The following is a 17013-nucleotide window of genomic DNA, read 5'->3' on the forward strand; positions in this document are numbered from 1 at the left end:
CAGCAAAGTAACCAGGGTCAGACACATTTTCTTAATCCCCACAAATTATTGAATTCAGGGTTGGGTAACACAACCCCCACCCCTAAAGCCTGTTACCTATAACCCCCTCTGATATTAGGCAAAACAACTTAATGTGGTGAAAATGACAAATTTATATTTAGTTCCACAATTATGCCCTAAAGAATGCACACGTGACCTACAAATGTAGATTTCCATGTTCTGCAGGTACTAAGGTTTGCTGGGACATCAAACATATTTAGAACATTGGGCTCTTGCCTGTCACACCCCACCAAAGTGATGGGGAGATTAACTGTGGGACAGGCCAGATAGATATGCTGTGGCTTACTTCCAATATTCAATCTTTGATTGATACAGTTCATGGCAAAGACCTGGGTGTGAGGGGCACTTCAGGAAACAGCAGTGGCTGTCTTTACAGATGCCTTTCTTTGCACACACCCTGCACCTTTTTTTGGGCCTGCTCTTTTCCTGCTTTTTCAGTTCTGGGACACTTGTTTTTTTCTCTATTTGTGAGCAAAGGCATGTGGTCCTTTGCCCACAAATAGAGCTGCTGTAGGAACTGCGCAGCATACCTGTTGGTCATGGTGACCATCTGCTCAAACAGGTTAACAGGGAGGAAAAGCTGGAAATACTGCAGAGAGGTGAAGCCAGCAATATCCACCTTTGGACCTGGAGTATCAACACAGCGCAGTATGTCCGGGGGAGGGGGTAGTTCAATTGTACACTGGCACATACTCCCTTGGTCTCCTGGGGCATGCAGGCTCTTCCTTAGACCCACTTTCTGGATTTCTAACTGACTCTTCCGTGGAAGAGGTGGAATCCTCTTGTTCAATGACATCACCGGGTGTGATAGTGGGGTAAAAGACACTACCAGAGTGGATTGAATTAGACCAGGGTCTGCCTCTGGAGTCACTGTCAGTTTCCATCATCCTTGCCACCTCCTCTGTACGCAACCATTTTGTGTGAAAATTATTTTACAGTAGTTACTGCAATACATAGCAATCAATTAAATAAACTGCACACAATAGCAAAAGAATATATAATAGTAATTAAAAAAATATGAGAATTAAAATGTAGACGCAAATTTATCCGACAGCTACAAATATTCTGATAATCACTAGGACAGTGTTGGCAAATAACAATTACTTTTGTATTAGAACTAGTTGTGGGAATTAAATGTAGTTTTTAATGTAACTACAAGCTAAACAAATTCTGAAATGAACTGTGACATTGTTGGCAAATATGTAACAATTAGAATTCTGAAAAGAACTCTGAACACTCAAAGAGAGCTGTACAAAATACAGAAATGTATTCAAATCTATTTATTGAATTTTTTTTTTTTTTTCCAAAAACTAATTTGATTCCTTCAGAGCAATCTCGATCCGCTCAACCTCAAACCACAACACACTGATGAAAGATTAGCTACAGTTGACAGTAATTGAATTCCAGACAAAACAAAAAGGAGAAATCATACAGGCCAGTTTTTATTGATGGAATGTTTGGTACATAAGGTGACCATATAGCTCTGTGTTAAGCGAGACAGTTTGGGATAGTTCAGGATTTTCAACTCACAACCCAATGCAATTCTGGTAAGCGTAGTCCTGCTTCTCTTAAAGAATGGTACCTAAGACAGGTAAAACATACCAGAATGCACTGAGTTGCGAGTTGAAACGCTATCCCAAACTGTCCAGCTCAACACGGAGCCATGTGGTCACCTTATTGGTACACCATTCACATACTGTAAAGCCATCAAATATTTGCGAGCCTTTTATTGTGCGTTTCACGTATTGAAAAAAAAAACCAAACATTTGTGGCACGGACATCAAATTCCACTACATTGTATATTTCAATAGGTTGCCAACATTTCTGGAGCAAAATAGGTTTTATGGGTGAGATTCACAAATATTCATGGATTTACAGTACTTTGAAAGACACTACACCCTCCCACCACACACATCCTGTGGGGAAATGCCTTTGATATACATCAGGTTCGGTACAATAAGGCACTCTGCAGCAATCAGTAGTGATTGATTAGTGAAATGCTGTATGTCCCCTAGTACTTTAGGACCATGTGCCAATATTTATGAATGTGCTATGGACATCGGTCTGTTAGGGGAAAAAAAAGCTTTTTATTATGTTTTAATATACTGAACCGCAAGGATGATAATAATAATAACAACAACAACAACTTCATCTAATACAAATGCTTGCAAGCACAGAAAGGTGCTGTACTAACACTAGCAGAATATGGGAGCTCCAGTGTCATGCAACAGTTGTGACAGAGACCAAATGTGAGCAAGTGTAAAAATGTATTTATTATCGTAAATAGCAGAACCAACTCACTGCAATTTAAAACTTGTTTCTACTGACAAATAAACGGTAACAAGGAAAAGCTGTCTGTGTTACATGCTGTTAGACTTTACCAACACCGAGCATGGGAGCCAGAGCATGCTGTTTCACTGTACACAATCAGAGGTGCATCACCAACTTCCAGACACGACACATGCAAAATATTTAAAATATGAACATGCCGAGGTCATTGCAGTCATCAGCTGCATAGATTAACCACTCAGCTGAATGTGGCAACAAACAAGCGAGTACAGGCATTACTAAAACAGTAACTTATCACTTTAGTGTCTTAGAAAGTTGTTGCCTTTTAAGCAGATGAATATGGTAGCAACCAACTAATCTCCAGCAATTTAATTTGGCGACCGCGTTTTTATTTGGCCTTGAGCCATTGGCTCCCAAGACAAAAACTTTGTCTGGAGCTCCGATTTGTAATTTTGTTTTAAATACATTTTAAAGAACAGGAAACAAAAAGCAAAACAGACTTGTGAAGCTTATTTGACCTAAAGTGATTTGCCTGTGTTACTGCAAACACTTGCACAAGCAAATGAGAACAACTGTGTGAATTGTATGTTTCATGCTTCATAGTATCGTGATACAAATTGTACGTGACCCTCACATCGCGTTAAGTATGAAGACACTGCCGATAACCAGCCCTATTACAGATTGGTTTCTTTAAGCAGAGGTCTTCGCGGGTCTACTCGGACTCAAGAACCAGAGACCAGACCCGTACCAGACGGGTTTTGAGGTGAACAATTGTCACACAACTCAGGTAAGGTCGGGTCAGATTTTGTTTACTCAGCAATACACAAACTGTCGATTAGTATTAAAGAGGCTCTCTTTGGTACTAAAAACCACTGTTTAACCCTGTTGCGTGGATTGGCTTCCCCCAGTAGCACGCCATGGCTTGAAGGGATTTCTTTTAGAATCATCATTCTGAAAAGTCGGAGAAATGGATTCCATGAACAAAAGCTCTCATTAAAATGCAAGTCTGTGCTGTGGGAATCATTGGTTGTTATTATGGACAAAGAGAAAACAAATTTTGCAAAACACAAATTTTACATCTCCATTACATTTGCTCATATTAAGTTTGTAATAAAATCACGCGTTTACGAGATCGTACTTCAGTTCATTTGAACTTCAGATAATGTATTTATCTTTGTATCTTTTACACAAACATATTATATATTTTAAATTTTACTGTCCTCTGTGTAGGTTCATGATGGAATAAACACTGTCTGTAGTTCAGCCAGATTTCCAGGTTGACTGGAAACAAAATAGTGCTTTAATCCTGTATCTAGTCAGTGCATGTACTAAGCTGGGGAAAAGAAAAGTGTTCTATTGTTTTTTCAGGCCGGGTTGGATCAGGGTTTAATAACAAGAATTTTACATCGGGTCGGGTAAATAATTGATGGTTCGTGGTCGAGTTGATTAATTTGGACCTGTGAAGACATCTAATGTACAGTACCAAATTGTTCACTAATTTTACTGGACTGCCCGCTGCTCTAGGGGCATGTTATACTAACGAGAACAAAAAATGGGATTGGATCTGGGATCACTGGAGTCGGATCATGTGAAGGTGCTGTATTAAGCAGATCTGGATTAGGCTCCACTGATCCTTAATCTTTAATCCATTTCTGGAGCTACATGTGGCGTAACTAGGAAAACTGACCAATAAGAAGCGAACACGTCTGTTTGGCGCTAAATTTAAATACCCCAGCTGTCAAATTTGTATACGGCTCGAGATCACAGTAATGTTACAAAGACATAGCACACATACTGTATGTATGTATGTGTGTGTGTGTGTGTGTATATATATATGTTTTTTTTTTTTTCCAGTTTCTTTCAAAAATGTAGAGCTGATATTTACAGAGGTCGCCCTCCGGCGGTCTCAATGTACACTACGCCCCTGAAAAGGCATACTGTTTGTTTGTGAACACCATAGCGCACGCAGCAGGGCGAATAGCAGAAGTTACTTGTTCTGTTTTGCAGAGACTGTAACGAAGCAGCAGCCTGCCCAGAGCGTGGCTCAAGAGTACTCTTGGCAAGAAACAAAATTGCAATTATAATCTTTAGTAAATTAAAAGCTTGATCCTGCTTGATTTAAAACATTTCTGAGTGCTATGAAAACAGCGGTAATGGAGGCCCCCGTTGATCCTCAGTCCTACCAATCAGTAAGTGGGTTTGCATCGCTGAGACAACATAAAAATTCACGATAAGTGGTTTAAAACAATGATAGTAATAATACATACAGGGTGATTAGAAAGTAAGTTTACCACATCAATGCACGATATCTCATGTGGTAAACTTACTAATGGCCCTGTAGAGTAAAAAAGTGCCTTTAGTTTACACGTTTTGTTAGAGTAACTTTATACAACATCATCAGTGGAGTTACTTGTTGTAAACATACACTACATAGTATGATTACTGAAAGACTATGGCATGTTTCTCCAAGTCTTGATAATTACCAGCTACTGTATACTTATTACAAGTACCACACAATTATCACAGTGAATACTAAAAATAAAAAGCATGGCAACAGCTTTATAAATCCAGTCAAAAATGTTACAAATTACTGATCATAATTCCTATAAAGTCTGATTTAACATTTGGGTTTAGTGGTTAGAACAGCATTAATAGGCTAAATCCACATTCCTTTCCTCCCTGATCCCTTCCCTGATCAGCGTAATCCAATTTCCAGCATGCAGCCATGTGCTCCCTGCTGACTGAATCTTAGCCCTGCACAGATTAGACAAAGAACACCTTTGTGTTGTTAATGAGATAAGGCCTCTCTGTCTGCCCCTTGAGAACCTGTTATATTAGATTTAAATGTATGCTGCTGTCCCCGTGCATCACAGAGTTGATAACCATGTAAACAAAAATAAAGAAAAAACCCACTGAATTTTTTGGGGGTGAAAACAGGATTCAAATATCACACCCTGTTCCTTAAGTCATCTTCACATACAGTATACCTAATAACACACATACAACTGAGGTTTCTTCGTATAAAATCAAAATGCCTTTCATTTTTAAATAATCCAACATTCAATACCCTCTGTCAAACTGGAAGAGGCACTTCAGCTCAACTGCTATTAAACCACCTCCATAGAAGATACATCTGGTGAAGGCATTATATTGAGCAAAGATTGTGCAAGAGAGGCTTTAATACCATTTCTAATTATTTCCAGAAGCCACACTGCTATCTTACAGACATTTACCTCAATCGGATGCTGTGTTTTTTGCTTTTTTATATACAAACGGATAGTGCAAGCTTATCTTTAAAATAATATTAAGCATAGTACTGTAACTATTAAAGTGTTAATCCAAAAAGGACCATTTAAATATAAATTAATAAACATACACAATATATAATTCTACACTTATACAGTATACTAGTATACAATACAATTATATATATATAAGGCCAAGATTAGTTAGTACAGAGGTAGTAAACCCTGGATTTGAGATGGAGGCTTAAATGCAGCACTGTGTAGATTAAGAAAGTGTTTTTTTAGGGTTTGCAAAGGTCCTGGACAGGCAATATTAGCAAATTTGGTAATGACACACCCTTTCTCTTCAAGCACGCTCTACTCTTATCCCAATATTACTACTTTTAGATTTATATACTTTGTACAGTATGTACAGTGGATTGTGTGCCTAATGCAGTAGGCAGCTGCTACAACAACAATTTCAGCACTGGGTGCCAACTCTTGTTCCTGAGAAACAGGTGGACAATTCCTATTTTCTGTCATATTTATAAGCCTAATACCCACCCCCCACCCCAAATTCTGTACCTTTAATTCTAATATCTCTCACAAATCACACTATACATATTACAAAAGATTTAGGAAAATGCTGTTTGGAAGCAATGGACATGTTGTTTTCTTATAAAATGTAAATATGGAAACAATACTATCTTGTGTGGGGCTTCTGTTTGTTTTAAATCCAGCATAATCCATTTAAGTACGGTATACAAATGTACTGTACACTGAACCCAATTCCAATTGTTGTTTAAATTTTATCCCATGAAACAATATTGGCTGTATTGATCAAGAGTTAGAAACAAGACCACAGCAATATAAGTTTCTGGATGATGTTCACAACCATACTCAGCCTGTGCTTGGAAGACCCTGGATTTGAGAACACACCAAAACTGAAGCAAAGAATTAGTAGGGGGAAAATAAAAGGTTAAAAAGAGTTGTTAGCAGCCACCTGGAACTGTTTTGTCTCCAAAAAAGCAACGAGAGAAGCATAAAACAAGAGGGATTACTGTACCACAGCCCTACATAACAAACCATATTCTCCTAAAATGTCCATGTGTTGAGTTTCTTTATAAATCACTAGCCAATCAGAGTGTAGCTATTACATCATACAGTGCTATATCACACCGCAGAGCCAGGTAAATTTCAAATTCCAAAGGGTTCGGACAGGTTTTTCCATGTCTTTTAGTGCACTGTATTTGCTTTGCCTGCTGTATGGTTTTCTACCTTAGTGCAATGCTCTTATGATAACACTATAAAAACCTGACTTGTTATTCTAGTAATTTACAGTATTACAGTATGCATGTTTGTATGGTGCAATGCTAACTCAAATAGTGCTAACGCTAAAAAAAAAAAAAAAAAAAAAAAAAGTCTTCTTACATGGATCTTTTCTTCAGTTTAGGTACCTTGTACACAAAAACGAACATGATTTTTGAATGGTTTGCTTTTATCTACCTCAAATGTAAAAACATGTAAAAGAATAAAAGTACCAGCAACTTAATTTTTTTTTTTTTTAATTAAGATTTGTATGCAGATTTGTGTAAGTTTCAGTATATTTAAAGTTACTGTTGGGTCCTAAAATGTATTATTATATTATTAGCAAAAGTAAAAAATAAGTAAATATTAAATAAATAAAAATCTAGTTGCCTAAAAGGGGCAATACTAATTGTGTTGTTTGTCAGTAACTTGTTCACAGTGGGTTTGTAAAGTTTGGCTTTGTTGGAGAAGAGAGTACCATGCCTGTGTTGTTGTTATATGCTGAAAGTAATTCTCCTTCCAGTTGTTTGATTTCTACAACTTGTCATTCAAACTGGAGACTAGCTGCTATCCCTGCTGTGGCTGCTGTACTGCCACTGTAATCAAACACTATTCTCGTTATTTTTATTTACTATACCATATTTAAATAGATTGAACGTATAGGACAGAAAGGAAGCAGAAAAAACAATTCAGAAGGGTTTGTACAAGAAGGAATATACGGTACATAAATGACTACTGTATTTTTTCCAGCGGATTGATTTGAAACACAGATTAAATATCTAGTTTGAATGATAACATTCAAAAGGTTCTTACCAGAGATTAGGGGGCTCATACTGGTTAAAGAAATCTACAGTCTATTTTCTAATTCTCAGTAGTTCTTTTACCAGTATGAAACATTTTGTTTTACAGTCACTGTCTGGGTCCAGTAGGTCTGTTCCACATGCCAAGGTACAGTATACGGTCAATAACAATGGTACTTTTACTGAAACCACAGATGTCAGGATATAAACAAGATAGTGTCTTAAATACCTACAACTGAAACCGCTGAAACAAACATGTGTCACAGACTACTGCCTCGCAATCACCATCATTTTAAATACAGTATCACTAAAGTATGATTGACACCATTTGTACTGTACCACCTAATCAAAACATACAACATAAAAACTAAGGAAATGGGACAACTAATTCAAAATTATACTGTTCAGCTGCCAGGCTTTATTAAAAAATCATGGGTTCCAGAAAGCAATCTACAGCATTCCAACTGACAGAAAACCCACCAGCTAGCTGCTGTTCTTATTTTTAGTCCCTGCTTGCCTGTGTGTATTTGCATGCAAAGCAAGTTGCTTTCAGTGGAATCCCATCACCTAAAGGTTACCTGTCTTCCTTCATACTAATACACTCCAGCATACTGTATAATAGCTGCTGATAATTGTGTAAGAAACAGCAACCCCTTGACAAATGACTGCAAGCAATTTCTGCTCCTACAGTAAGTTTGTGTCTTGCACTTTGAATAAATTCATTACTTTTTTTTTTTTAATGGCTACAAACATAAGCAATAGGCTATTATAATCTGATAAACTGTGCAGAAATGCTATTCATGGGGCATTATTAATTAAAATGGCCTAACTACCCCTAATTTAGCCTAAGCCAAAGGATTCATATTACTTTCAGGAGACATCCACAATGTTTAAAAAAAAAAAAAAAAAAAAAAAAACATTTCATTTTCCAAGAAAATCAGTCAGATAAGTACACAAATGCAAACACAAAGACCTCAATAATCACTTGTGACAAGATAGCACTGTGGGCCCAGCAGGGAAGGAGACAGACACAGGGAAACTGCACTTTAATAAACAAAAATAACACAAACAAAAGGGCTCAAGGGCAAAAATAAAGGTTTAACAAAACACAAAAACTTCTGTTAGGCTGGGCATTCACCTTCACTGACCAGATCTTTAAACAAACTGCAACACGCAAAACAAAAACTCAACAAACTCCCTCCTTCAAATAGAGCCCTGGGCTCTCCTTTTATGCGATAGGGCTGCTGCCAATTAACACCAGTCATTCTAATCAGGAGCAGCCACATTCTCTCATCAGAGGTCGCGTCAGTGCAAAATTTTGCGTCCTAGACGCAAAATAAATCCATCAGACAGAAAAATATTTTATCTTGCGTTCATTAGTCGCACAGAATGGAATACTTTTCCAGCACTGAATTCAAGTATTGCAGTCTTTACATCGCCTGCTTATAACCTTTTACAGTACATTAGTGTGGGTTGGAGCCTGCCTTTCTTTTGTTTTGTGTTCTTTGTTCACAGTTATTTCTATTGAAAAATAATGGAGCTGCTTTTTTATGCACAATGTGACTTCATACTGAAGCACAATTTACTAGAAGTTTTCAAGTACAACATAACTTATTTTTGTAGTTTATATTTGTGTTGGTGACATTTTAAAAGGGCATTTACTGTTGATAGCCCTTTCTTTAATTAAATATTTAACAAATGCTTAGCAATGTTTATTCAATACAGAACTTTAAATAATAAACCCGTTCTGTCATTCTTTTGCTTTAAATTATAAGCCAAACGTGTGTATGTGGGGTGCCTTTTCAGCCTTTTCCGCCTTCCATGTGAGCTCCACTATGGTCTCTGACAGAAGGTTAGTACATTGTCTTACAATCCTCAAGGGGGCAGACGACTGATGCATTATGTTTATTACAACTGAGAGCACTTTAAAAACTATTGTTAGACTATCTGGAGGTGCTCTCTTCATTGCTATAAATCACCACTGGCATATTTTAATTGTTTGTACAGCTTGAATAATGAATATGTCTGATAAAACACAGTGGAAATGCATGGTCTATATAACAACTACAGTACAGCTAGGTAATAAGCACACAACTAGTAAATAACTGTAAGCAATAAACAGTGATGCCTGCTCATCAAAAGAAGATTCAGTGGCATTAACAGCAGTACTCTCAGGCAGTTTAACTTTCCAGGGTAGCATCTGGACAGTGAAAGCAGATAAGAGGGAAATGTTCCCATTCAACACAGTTTTAATAGAGATCAATAGTAAATATTTACTGTACTTAACTGTCCTATAACAAGAGTAAAAAAAAACACATTTACAGGAGATTTTTGAGAGTTTTGTCTTGTACAGGAAATATAATTCTCCAAACTGAAATTGTAGAAATAAATTCGAGATAGAACTGTGAGATTCTGGAAAATGGACTAGTGTTCCAGGGACTGAGAACAGACCTCTATGAATAACATTTATATCTAAGAGTCTGAGACAGTCCATTCCTTTCCATTCTATAGGCTATATCATTTAAACATATGCAGTATTTATGTCTACCAACAGAAACTGATCACGCAAGAATTTTGTATAAACTGTAGATCCAGCTACAAAAAAAGGAAAAAAAAATACAGCATGCATTTCATTCAATCAGGGGCAATTACATTAGGCAGTGTGTTCAATCTCCATCACAGACAAGCCTAGACAAATTTCATATATCATACACTGCCAGCTCCCTACACATCTTGCTATTTTTCCAAACCAATTTCCTTTTTCCCCCTTCAAGATACAAAACTACTGTTTAGCATGCAGTTAGAGTGAAGAATAATGTACTGTAAGGGTCATCTCTGGGCTTCCTTTGTACAGCATGTCTACCCTGCAACACATTAGGACAATCCTGGTGAAGACATGTGGTACTGTTTATTTATTTATTTATTTATTTTTTAATAGGTAATTTAAGCTATTATTTTACTATAACAATGACTCATTACCAAGCTTTGAAAATCTCATGTCACCTAACCAGAGCGCAAAATCATTCCCATTGCACATGTATTGTAGGAGATATTAGGACGGCCATTCAGAATACAGCCATGCTTATTTTACAGAATCGTTTTTCAAAGTATAAAAAATGAGGAATCATCTGGCACTATGATTATACGAGAAAACGTTTACACTGTATATGACCGATTCTACAAAACGTGTATGCAAACACTAGGCTGCTTTTGCCTTATGACAACATCTGCAGTCTCTCCTACAAGTTATCCCAACCTATTATTATTGTTTTGTTAATCATCTGGCACTATGATTATACGAGAAAACGTTTACACTGTATATGACCGATTCTACAAAACGTGTATGCAAACACTAGGCTGCTTTTGCCTTATGACAACATCTGCAGTCTCTCCTACAAGTTATCCCAACCTATTATTATTGTTTTGTTAAGTAAGCACTGCTTGTGCTTTGCAAGATTACTAAATGAGGAATAGCCTTAGTGCAGATTATAGGATATCAAACTGCATTGAAATAATAAATACATAAATAAAAAAAAAAAAAAGTGTTTAAGAAAACTTTTACAGTAAGCATTAAAAGCATACTTGAACAAAAAATAATATTAAAGCAATTCCTGGTTTTACATTTCCCTTATTATTTATGCAGAATATCCCAGAGGATGCAGTTAAGGCTGGGGCAATGCCTAATTTTTCATTATCGATATATCGTTCCCCAAAAAAGCAGATGCATCGAATTATAGATTTTATGAAAGGGTAAAAAAAAAAAAAAAAAAAAAAGAGGTTGAATTGACAACAGAACTGGCAGAATGCACAGGTGGTGTTGTCCATCAGATCAATAGTACGAAGGTCACTCTTGAAATGAGGACTTAAAGGATGTGTTGCAGTAAAAAAAAATACCTCTGTTAAGAAAGGGGAACAAGACTAAAAGGCTAAAATCTAAAATATACACAGGAACACAGAAATTGGAGTATGGAACAATGGTCAAAGGTGCTTTGGACTGTTGATGGATGGACAATGATACCTGTGCCATTATTAACTGCAAATAAATTAAACGGATTATATTGTACATGATTTGTCTCTATTTTGTAAATGTGATTGGTACACTGTAGGGCCATTGTGTGAAAATTTAGGATTTTCTCATATTGTATTGGATTCAGCATGAGACTACTCATATATGCAAGCCCAAAACTTTGAAAGGATTGGGATAGATCCATCAACAAAACCTTCTTGGTTTTGCCATTGGTGTGACTGATGAATTATCAGTATACAAAACTCACCAGTTAAATCTTATTCCTCACTTTCTAAGCCAGTTCTAACATTTTTAAAATGTTTAGACCATGCTCTTCCCAGGACACTTTAGTTCTGCACAGATTTATTTCGTTACTGAAATGTGGAACATTGTATTCAAAGCAGTTCATGGACCATTAACCAACAATCCCTTCTAATTCTACTTAATGTTTCACTTCAACTCTGACACGAGTTGTAATTTTATTTGCAAGCTACTGTAATGTATGGGTAAAATGTTCATTCTCCTCTTACACAACCACTGTATTGCAAGATAAGTATTTAGATCACATTAAGACATTGACATTGATATTCATACACTAATGAGATAACTCATTATGATGTAAACCCAATTTTAAGATTGCTGTTTTGGTAAGGTACCCATTTAGGTATATTAGTAATGTTTTCAATATCCATGTGCAGTAGTTAGCCAAAATAATATGTCACATACTGTAGTAAAGTATATTTGGATCCCTTGAAGCAATCTCACACGTGCCAACTTAATGAGGTTTTCCTGGTGTGTACATTTTAAAGATATCAATAAATAAAAATAAAATGAATTAAAATGATCACCTCGATTACTAAAAACAGTGCATGTAATAATAATAGATAACTATTAGTGTACTGTGTGCAATGTAATCATTTTACAAGTTCAACAGCAGTTTTCACATCCTAAGGTAAAAGTTGTCTAAGATTAATTGGTTTGCCTTTTTTTTTTCGTATCAGTTGCCCACTTTCTAATCGCAATCAGACCCAACAGGGTTGACGGTATTGGGCAATACCGGACCGCCAAGGGCCTTATAGCCCCTAGAAGTGCCGGTATTTCCCAATACCGCCACCCTAGATGGTCTTATTGCACTCAGAAAATAGGCAACTGATCTGAAAAAGAAGACATGGTCACTCCTGATGAGTAGGTGGCTCATGGATATCTGTCCAGGTGAAAAGGCACTTATGCTGGTACTTTGTATTTCCTTGTCATCTATTGAAAGTTAATGTTCCCGCCAAGGGTACTAGCCAATAAGATGCCAGAAAATAAAAAGCTAATTTAAGTTTATTGATCATGTTGTTTAAACCAGCAGAAAGTGTTCTAGAAAACCTGCGATTAACCAGAAGATTCATCCGTACACATTTTTAATAAAAGTAACAATCTTATAGCAGCTGTCCTGCATGCAATACTAATAAAATCAATAGAATCTAAGAAACAAAAAAAAATATCAATGGCAATTTGGTCTTTTTAGAAGCATTCGTTTTATTATTTTTAACTAAGCAAATGTCTCTTTGTATTTGTACTGCGCTACTGAGACTACATGTGCTGGCCCTTTGGGCACAACGTGAATAAACTAAACTGTTCTTTTTATTATATATTTTTTTGCATTATATTATATTCAATCGAACAAAACCGGTAATAATAAATAAAACACAGCTTCCATATGTTTCAGAATCTATCAAATGCATAGATTCCAATACATTGTTATATTAACTCTACTGTTCAGGGATCGGTGCCACAAACGGGAAAACCAGTTTATTTTTTTGGTGTTATACGTATTCACAGTCACCATTCAGCGCATTTTGTTGTTTATGGATGTTTCTTTTTTACTTTATTCATTACCTCCATCCACAGTAATTCTGAATGTTTTCATTTCAAATGATGAACTTGTGTCTTTGTGGTACAGCAATTTAGTTTGGCATAATTATTTTGATACCACGATTTTCTTATCCGGTTCCTAAAAAGAGGCTTGGCCTCATTCCACTGTTTAAATATGCAATTTTATTAAAGAAAATTAAATAAACAACATTAGAAAAAAATAAATGTTTTCCTTAGCCTGTGTCGACTGAACCATACCACACCCACTACAGCATGAACACACACTGTACCAATGACGCTCCAGATCGACCGAGAATAAAACCCGCCCCAGTGTCAATCTTTCTGTTGGAGCAATTAGAAAAACTACTTGAAGGCAATTGCCAACCCCTTCCTTTTTATAATATCCACCCTTACTGTGGCACCACAGCAGTTGGAAGCGCGACAGATTGCTGTTTGTGGTGATATATTACTAAAATTAATACATAAAAAAATGCTTGGTGATCTGGCACGTGACCAGTTACACGTTGAGCATATAATTCAACGTTTATCCACTTCTTTAGAGTTTATACTTTTAAATCCCCAATCCCTAGACTGCACACCTCTAGCAAAATGTTTATGTATTAATAATGTATGTATTTATTTTTCAGTGAGAGTAGTACAGGGAATGTTGCCCTCACTGTTAAAAAAAAGTATATAATAAAAATAAGAAAGAAAAAACAGATTTTGTCTTTGCAGAATTTGATGGAACCTACTGTAAATAGAGGGCATTTTGGTAGAATTGTAAAAAAAATGTAAAGTCCTTTAAAAATCTGGGGTTCGGCCATTACAAAACTGAAAGAACGTCAAGAAAAAAAATCAGAATTCCATAAAGCAGCAGTAATAGCTGGCATGATTTTGTATCTGTGATGCAACAAACTAAAACACCTGTACATCAGAAGTTACTCAGCTTAGAGAAAGGGGGGGGGGGGGGGGGGGGGGGGGCTTAGAGTTGTTTTAGAAACAGAAATACCAGGCTTTTTTTGAATTTTGGTCGAAGTAACTCCATATAAACTCATTGATTTTCTTAGCATACGTAATCATATCATGTTACTCATACATTGACTAGAAGTATATACTTAAATGATGTTTTCAAAAATTTTACTGTTTAAATTATTTAATGACAAATTTAAATACATTTGTTGAGGTGAGGTGTTGAGGTGAGGTGGGATCACAGGGAACTTTGTGTACCTTGAAGAATTTAGTGAGCCAGTCAAGCTACAGGCTAGATCTGCATCTGTTAATCACGGATTGATTGTGTTCACTGTTAAATAAAACCAAAATCCTACAAGTTATATAGTTTTTTTTTTGTCTGTTTTGTTCACTTGGCGGGGCAGGTAGATTTGTTTAGCATTTTGTCCCTTGGACAAGAATTATTTTTCAGAAATTGCACACCCATGCTGAAATAAAATACACAAATGTATTTATTTAAAATATTGTTGGGCACAATACACAGAGGCTTATATAATAAATACTATATAATCAAATTCGTATGGTTCCCTTTCAATTTCGAAATGTCAACAATATGTCCTGAAATGCAATAACCTGGTTCCACAAGTGTGCGATCGAGTCTGAAGAGAAGTAGATTAATCCAATGTCAGTATTCTCTGATCCCCCAAATAATTTAAAAATGTGTAAGCGAAAGATCAATCACCATCACAAAATCTGGAGATGTTTGGACTCTGACGTCCTCTGTTAAAGCTGCCTCAATGTTTGATTACTTTACACGGTAATAAAAAGAACAAGTACAATGTAATCAAGTTGAAAACTTTGACCAGCATACAAAGCCTACGTGTACAATTAACAATAGTAATCTATCGCAGCACTGTACTGACTACTGTAGGACATGACGTGAGGCGATGATGCTCGGAAGACTTGCACACAACTCAGGACTCCAGAGTCAACAAAACAAAGCCAAAACTGGATCGCGTTGTAGTAAATAACTGACGAAACTATAACAAACAGGAATATTTAGCAAATGCATTCTGTACTACAGTATAAACTGCACAATCCGTTATTTACACGTTTAATAATAAATCTCATACTACCAAAAATCGACAGTCATGAGCATCGCACATGCAAAGGGAAGCAAAAAGCAATCAACACACACGAGAAGAGCGATAGCACGTTTTGACACTTATCATATGGTTGACTAAAAATAAATCGACACACAGGGAATTAAAAGCCAGTGCTCAATTTCGAATACGTAAGCAAGTGGCGTCAATATCGTTTTCAAAAATTAAAAACCGCTTACCCGAAAGTATGTACTTAAGTCCAAATATCCACCGAGAGTGAAGTGGCATACAGTAAGTGTCCGTATGCAGAAGTCGCTGCTCCGCGATCTGCTTCTTTGTGTTTGCCTCTCTATTCTCTTACACACTTTGACAAGCAAGAAGTTTTTAAAGAACAATTCTCAGCGCCTGCGCAAAGGCAGAGGGCACACACAACATACACTCCACAACACGGAAGGAAAAAAAAAAAAAAAAAAACGAAGAAAACACGGGTCATTTAACTTTGAAACCAAAATGCTATTATTTCACAAACTGTCACACCAGCCCAAGTGAACAAACACTATACAACCATGTCCGAAAGTAATGCCCTCGCTGTCCTTACCTCCCCGCTCGGCGCAGTACAGATGAAGCCCCGGTGTTTGTCCTTGTGTTGCGGCGCTCAGTGGATTCTGGAAGCTTTTCCTTACACAGCAAAAACTCGTTTCATTGCACGGCATACATGCTGTAGCTTCTGTTTCTAGCTGTGTAGCTCCTAGCTTAATGTTGAGTACGGGTCTTCTCCGGGTATCTCGAACTCCTTTGCCCCTGCTATGAACTGTTGTTATTGTTAGGAGAGGTTCACGGTGCACTAGTGAGCTTCTTATCCCTTCTAAAGAATAACCACGCTCCTGTAGTGAGAGCGAATGCTTGGTGACACACACACCGCGCTTCTGTTTTACTCTGTCTGCTCCTCCCCCTCTTCAGCCAGCCACCGCTCAGAGAAGCGCAGCGCCGCTCATGTTCCATAAAGTGAAGTGCACGCTTTAGAGCTTGCCAAGGTTCTCACAGTAGTTTAGGGCTAGCAAGGACAGCACGAATTCTTAAACTGATAAAATATGAGAGAAAACAAACTGTCGGTGGAATTTAAGTTGAAGCTGAAACTGGAGATGCCACCACTCAGCTTTGGCTAACTACGTGGGCTCTGACTCAGGGGTAGCTTGTTATATGCGTTCCTATATACAAGGACCAGGTATAAAGGTTCCTATACGCAGGATACAGTGGGGCGCCAAAGTATACATTCAATAATTTAAATAAATATCATGTTTGTTTTTGATATCAATATGCATTTCTTTATTGGAATAGATTTTAAATATATTTATGCATATTTATATATATATATATATATATATATATATATATATATATATATATAAATTCTG

The 17013-nt window shown here is 36.7% G+C and overlaps 1 protein-coding gene across 3 annotated transcripts in view; it reads right to left on the reverse strand.

The window, feature by feature from the left end:
• LOC121317438 (kelch-like protein 29) overlaps nucleotides 1-16527 on the reverse strand; it is a 147202-nt gene extending 130675 nt beyond the window's left edge. For 2 of the 3 annotated variants that reach the window (XM_041253372.1, XM_041253370.1), the window contains exon 1: nucleotides 16197-16527. The gene's annotated coding sequence lies outside the window, so the exon portion shown is untranslated. Of the gene's footprint in view, nucleotides 1-15837; nucleotides 15925-16196 lie in introns of those variants that run through there. The other variant, XM_041253371.1, reaches the window with a different exon arrangement.
• Between the last annotated feature and the right edge of the window lie 486 nt (nucleotides 16528-17013).

Source organism: Polyodon spathula, chromosome 6 (assembly GCF_017654505.1).
Source record: "Polyodon spathula isolate WHYD16114869_AA chromosome 6, ASM1765450v1, whole genome shotgun sequence".
In the NCBI taxonomy this organism is placed as follows: domain Eukaryota; kingdom Metazoa; phylum Chordata; class Actinopteri; order Acipenseriformes; family Polyodontidae; genus Polyodon; species Polyodon spathula.